Genomic DNA, 7,370 nt, shown 5'->3' with positions numbered 1-7,370 from the left:
AAGCATTCACATAATACAATCCAACACTCCCCTGCTGTCACTTCAACCCCCCATTTTTCATTCCAGCAACACCCCATGTGTCACTCCAGCCCCCCCTCTCTTCCCGGGCCACTCCAGTCACCTTCCCTCCCACTCCAGCCCCCTCCCCACATGTAATAAATTAAATGAACAAAAAACAAAACCCCAATGCTCTTACCCTGTTGCGATTGTCTGTGTCACGTAGGTAGGCTCTGGCGTCTGTGACCGTGTCCTCATGGCTGCAGGTTCATTCACAAGTTGAGCTCTGCCTCCTATTTGTGGCACAACATCACCACATCGCCCATACATGCCTCTGGAGCGGAGCAGACTGCTGCAACAAAGGACAAGCCTCCTCTGAACAATTGCATGCCTATCAGAGGAGGCAGTCAGGGGAGCCACATCAGAACAATGGAAAAGCCACATGTGGTTTAAGAGCCACAGGTTGGCCACCGCTAATCTAGTGTATACATCTGTGCAATGTAACAAACAATATATCTTGCATCGTTTGGTGGTTAGATTGTTAACTATATCATGTAACCAGATCACCTGGTCAATTGGTAGTGCATACACACTGCACGATCTGAGGGGAATCGTTAACGAGATTGACAGATCTTCCTGCATGTACAAAAGATCTGAAGATGCGACGAACGATGCCGCGTGAGCGCACATACAGTACTGTGTACACACTTGACGATTTGAATTATTTGTCGTTACACCGGAATCAGCCAAATCATTCAAAATATCGTCTAGTGTGTAGGGGCCTTTAGATGATCTTGGTTTTAACTTCAGTAACTGTGTTTAGAAAGGCAAGGTTAGAGGGGGGTAAATGTAAAGTCAAAGGAGAACTAAGTAACAATGAAAATCTTTCCAGCTAACATTAGATTATCTGTGAATATAAAAATAATATTGTAATACTTAAATCTTTCCATTTCCTTGACTTGGTTTCTACTGATCTACCTAGTCCACTCTTAACTGCACCCTAAATTTTACCATAGTCACCCTAAAATTGGGTGTCAACATGCTGGCTGTCAACATTGTGAATGTCTACTTTTTACTCATATCGACATCCTGAATGTCGACATTCAGAACAAGATGACATTATGATGTCCAAAAATTGCATACCATTTCCCCTCTATCTCAGGAGTTATCAGCACCTGGTCACCAAGCCATTACTACATACTGAAAATACATTTGTTTGCCTGGTAAGACCCAGATAAGAAAGAAAACAAAATAATAATATGAAACGATTCACATGGAACGTGTTCTCAAAGAATAATCCTTCTGACAATTTAATTCGACCTGTGAACAAGTTGGCTTACAGCTTCCATTTTAAATGGATTACAACAGTCATTTAACCGTTTTAACTTGGTCCCTGCCTCTTTTCTATATTTAATTACATTTTTTGCTATTTTTTTCTTTGTTATTTTGTACTGTATAAAGGGAAGTGTCTTTCCCAATTGCACTAATAATCAGCTTTAGTGGAAGATGCAGTCGCTCCCATCCCTTTGAGAACTGTTTGTTGAGCTCTGGGGGCTTTTCTAACATTTCCTCACAGCGCAATTATTTCCCTTTTTTACTTGCATGTGAAGCCAAATTGAGTCTTGCATCATACTGACACACATTTTCAAAATGCTTATGTTAACCCCTGCAGTTGACAATTAGTACTTATAGGGCCTGATTCAGAGATTTACGCTAATGCAATCGCAACTACGAATCGCAATTGTGAATAAATGTCTTCCTGAGCATAGGGACACCCACTGCCGCCTTCTCATATACGTCAGACGATGTAAACATCAGCAATATAGACACAAATCGGGCAGCCACGCAGCTTCTCAATCTAGCCTGACCTGTCTCAAACACTACATCTCTCCTGCCACACTGAGAACTCTCATGTTCCGAAAGAGGTCGCAATGGATAATTAATACACGCCCATGAAACTGCGTTTAAACGGTCAGACATGCCTACGTTTCTTTAGCCACCCCCATTATCTCCCCCAAATGCTGACTACCTGTCACTCACTTTGTGAGTGAATTCTCTGTGCGAGGAATGACATACAACAGTACATAAAAAATATTTTCCACAGATGGTGGAGGGGTGTATTGCCCAGATCTCCTCCATCTTGTGTCAAATTAAAATAGCAGTACTCTCATTTAGTGCAGTATATTTACTTGGTTTAAAAATGCTGTGTTGGGCTACCATATTATTTCTGCACATTGTAGGAGTGTGTGTGTGCAGTCTGCTGCTGTTTGTGGGCATGGAGGGCGCGGCAACGGCCTCAGTTTCCGGATACGGAGGCATGTTGGGCGGAGCCGTTGAGGGGAGGGAAGAGGCCAGGATCTCCGTCAGCCGAAGCAGATTTCCTAGCCTCTCATCTGCGGTGGCTGGCTTGCATGACCCCATGGGTCACTTAGCCGGCCGATGTTCCCGCAGATTATCCGATGCTGCGTTGTACAACGCAGCTCGAATAAGTAAAGCTGCATTACCATAATTGCAAGGACAGAATTGCAAAGCTGCTTGTGTGCACCTTTGCAATTCCACCCAAGCAGAATCAGGCCCAGAGACAACTATAGCACTACCTGAGGACCAGGTGAGGAGGAAAGCCGTCTACATCGGATGATGGAGCAGGATGGCACAGTCGTTATGTAACTGTGTCAGTGAAAGCCCAGCTGGCTGCAACCGCTCCTATTAAGTAATTAAAAGCCAATTTTTTGCCTTTTTTCTGGTTTCAAAACCCCTGGTCTGTGAATACCAGGAAAGTAAAGGAAATGTGCTAATTGTGTACTGTAATAAATCCTTAACATATATGGCTTTATATGTTTAGCATTTTGTTAGCATATACTAAATGCAGAGCCTTGATTTTTGACTAAATCCACTTGATTGCTGCACATTTGAAAGTGCTTTGCGTTTACCAATGTCTTGACTTGTACGGGAGGGATGAAGTACAATTCTTTTATAAGAAAGCCACTCAAACGCTATCTCGAGCATCATAATCCAGTATATCTCTGGCATGTTTTATTGGGTTCAGTACTGGTGACTAAAGCTGGGTACACACTAGGTTAATGTGTCAGCCGTTTGGTCACTTACCAAACTTCTGCCCGATGTGCCAGGTTTGACATTCAACTGGACGGGCATTTCAATTTGCCCACCCAGTTGAGCTGTCAATCGGCGGGTTGTCCGTACACACCAGCAGATGACTGATATATCTTTCAGATACTGTATATCAGCCATCGGCTGTGCTGCACAACAGATCAGATAGTCGTTCACAGACATCCGCTGTACACACCCGTCGATACACTATAGATATATTGCCCGTTAAATGGAGTGGGCGATATATCTATCAGTGTGTACCCAGCTTAAGAAGGCCATGACATGCTCATAAACCACTGGGTGATGACTCATACCCTGTGAATAGGAGCATTGTCATCATTCAAGACTCTCCTCCCATCAGGAAATAAATATTGCAACATGGGGTGAGGATGATCAATGTGTGTCTTAAAGAAGTGATCAGCATTGATCTTGCCTTAAGGTAAAGACTGCATGCAAACCGCGCCAGTAAACTGCTACCTAAGCATTATGCAGCCTTCTAGAACTGTGGGAAACAAGCAGTCGGAGCCGTAAAGTTCTTCAATTGGCGCCATATTAGCACTCATCTGTTTGTAGAGAACATGGTTCATGTGATATCACCATCCTTTGATATAGAGAACATGGTTCATGTAATATCACTGCTTTGAAGCCCATTTCCTTTGCAACACTGAAAAGATAAAGATTTATTGCCATGTGTGATGAGATGCTTACGCACTGCAACCCGATTAAGTTATCCTGTGTAGTTTCCTGTTAGAACGTTTCTAATTAATCAGTGTGATGTGAAATTTGAAGTAGCTCTCCTGATTTGCCTTGCATTTTCAAGTCTCGCACATATATCACAATCCTAGAATATGCGCTTCATGCTGATATCACCTTAGACACCATTTCCCAGGAAACATTACTAGTTTAAGTTGAACAATCACTGATGCTCCTGCCAAACAATTACCTTCTAACTTCCCACAAGTCATGCCTTCTCACCTAGATCGCTGACAGGGCAGTTGGGAGGTATACAGTACATTGTTTTTTCTTCCAAACTATTGGACTTTTCCGTTCGGTGCTTATTTTAAGAGCTCAAGTTGTTTCATTTGTGTACCGTCACTTTTGTTCTATCCTGATAGTATACAGCTGAATTTAGACTAGGGCAACTAAAATAAATATGATCATATAAATACAGCCCACTGTCTTTATACTACCCTCACAGCCTCTCTCTCTCTATATAATATATATATATATATATATATATATATATACACACACACACTCACAATTAGTTCTAGACAATACTTTTATTGCAGAGCTGTAGGCTCTTAAAGTAGATTTTTCAGACTCTTAAGTATTCAACCGTGCAGGGCCGGAATGGCAGGGACCTACCAAGAGGAGCAGCTAATTTCCTTCAACCGTATTATAGTCATTTAGAATAGAGAGAAGTAAGTAACATTTACCTCAGAATAAAGAGTAAAGTTTGTGTCATCTATCTATCTGGGTTGGGTATATGTCGACATTCAACGTCTACAAGAGGATATCGACATGGTCATAATGTCGATGTTGACCATGTGGACATTCATCATATAGACAGTGCTAAGATGTCAACAAGTTAGAATGTTGACATACGGTCCCTTGTGGCCTGGCAGTGACTTATCTGCTCCCTGCAGCGAGTCTTCCTGGTTCTGGGTCAGGCCTCCAATCCTCCAGCATTTGGTGGAGTATTTCATCCCTAACCTCCCCCCGCAGCCTAACCCTAATGTCGACATTCTGACAATGTCAACACGCTGCCTGTCAGCATTGTGGTGTCAATATTATGAATGTCGACACTGTCATTGTCAACTTTTTTATTACATCCCCTATCCATCTATTGCCAGATGATAAACAAAGGGATGGATGGGACTTCAGCACCAGGCCACTGCATAAAAATAGGCACATCTTCATGATGTAATTTTTCAAGATTTACCTAAAAAAAAAACCCATTTTCCGTTGAAAATTTTTCAGTACACATCAGGTCCCGGAAAAAAAATCACTGATAAGTGCCGGTGAGAGGCCGGACTTCGGGATTAATTGGATAGCCCCGGGGGATTCATTAGCGCCCAAACAATGTTCCGGGCTCATTGGATACCACCCACAGTGACACATACTCATACAGAAAACACACATATAACAACATGTGTTTAACACAGGCCACTATTGAGATGCATTGCTTTGAACACCCTGATTTTCTAAACCATAACAGGGATAGCATGAGCTACATTCGCAGCCCATGTCTAAAGAATAAACTGCATACTATTATAATACTATCTAAAATGCAAAATACCTAGGTTTTAAAGGCATATAGGGATACTGAGAATTGTTGAAAGGTGATGCAGTATAAGCAAGATTCAGCATTACAAATATATGCCGGTCAAATTTCATTTTAATTGTGCCCCCACTGGAAATACAGGGCAGCAGGGAAATAAAACTAAAAAGGTGCAATCAGAAAAGAGAGATAACACCGCTAAAAAAGAACTAAATTTAAGGGGCCCTAAAACAATGTTGGGACATTCGTAGAGAAACAATATGTTAATCAGCTAATAATTGATGAGCCATAAAAATATGAGATATGGTAAGAACTTACCCTTGTTATCTCTATTTCTACGAAGTCCATAGGGTTCCACAGGATACCTTAGGGGTATAGGTGTGACGTCAGTCGCTGGGCACCATAGAGTTAAGCTTTTCAGCCTCCCAGGATGCACTAGGGTCCCCCTCCTGTACCCCGCCCCCGAGCCAAGGCACCTCAGTTAGTTATCAAGCCATAGGCCGGAGGAGGAGAAGGAAGAGAGAGAAAAAAGATCTGGACACATACAAGAATCACATTCTCACCAGAGGGAGACGGAAAACCGGTGACCAGAGCAAAGCCCATCTGCAGCACAGGTGCGACAGGGCGGGAGTCCTGTGGAACCCTATGGACTTCGTAGAAATAGAGATAACAAGGGTAAGTTCTTACCATATCTCATATTTTCTACTTCAGGGTCCATAGGGTATCCACAGGATACCTTGGGGATGTCCCAAAGCAGTATCCTTTAAGGGTGGGGACGCTCCTGTGCAGAAAGGAGAATCCGCCGCCCGAAGGAAGCATCCTGAGAGGCGAAGGTGTCAAACCTGTAATACCTCACGAAGGTATGGACAGAGGACCACGTAGCAGCCTTGCAGATCTGAACTGCCGAGGCACCACGTCGAGCTGCCCACGAAGGACCCACAGACCTAGTGGAATGAGCCTTCAGAGAAGGAGGGACCGGTAGGCCTTCATGAAGATAAGCTTCAGAAATAGCCATACGGATCCAGGCTGCCAAAGTTTGCTTTGAAGCAGGCCAACCCTTTTTACGGAAGCCATAGAGGACAAACAAAGCGTCCGACTTCCTAAACGAAGAAGTGCGGTCAACATAAGTCCTTAAGGCCCGCACAACATCCAAAGAGGCCTCACCCACGGAAAGACCCGGTGAGTTAAAGGCCGGAACAACTATTTCCTCGTTAACATGAAACTGGGAAACAACTTTGGGAAGAAACTCGGGCCGAGTGCGGAGCACTGCCCTGTTCCCATAAAAAACCAAGAAAGGGGGTCTACAAGAAAGAGCCCCTAACTCAGAAACACGTCTGGCCGAAGCAATGGCCAGAAGGAAAACAGTCTTAGCTGTTAGCCATTTAAGATCCACTGAGCCCAGTGGTTCAAACGGCGGTCCTTGGAGAGCCCTCAGGACCACAGCCAAATCCCAAGGCGCCACAGGTGGAACAAAAGGCGGCTGAATGCGGAGAACACCCTGCATAAAGGTGCGCACATCCGGGATTGTAGCAATCCTACGGTGAAACCAGACAGATAGGGCCGAAACCTGTACCTTCAAAGAAGCAAGGCGAAGCCCATGATCTAGTCCCGCTTGCAGGAAGGCGAGAATCCGAGACAGACGAAACTCCCGCGGTGCATAACCTCTCGGTCGACACCACTGGAAGAACGTATGCCACACGCGATGGTATATCCTCGCGGAAGACGGTTTCCGAGCTCGTAACATGGTACGCACCACAGAGCTGGAAAACCCCCGGGACCTCAGCATGGCCGTCTCAACAGCCACGCCGTCAAAGACAGCTGAGTCAGGTCCGGGTGAAGGCAAGGACCCTGAGACAGAAGGTCCGGTCGTAGCGGCAACCGCAGAGGACTGTCCACGGACAGACCCTGAAGGTCTGAGAACCAGTGCCATCTGGGCCACGCGGGAGCTATCAACAGGAGCGTCCCTCCTTCCTGTTTGAAT

Source organism: Taudactylus pleione, unplaced genomic scaffold (genome assembly GCF_031769625.1).
Source record: "Taudactylus pleione unplaced genomic scaffold, aTauple2 ptg000757l, whole genome shotgun sequence".
NCBI lineage: Eukaryota > Metazoa > Chordata > Amphibia > Anura > Myobatrachidae > Taudactylus > Taudactylus pleione.
Note: the sequence above shows the minus strand (reverse complement) of the source record.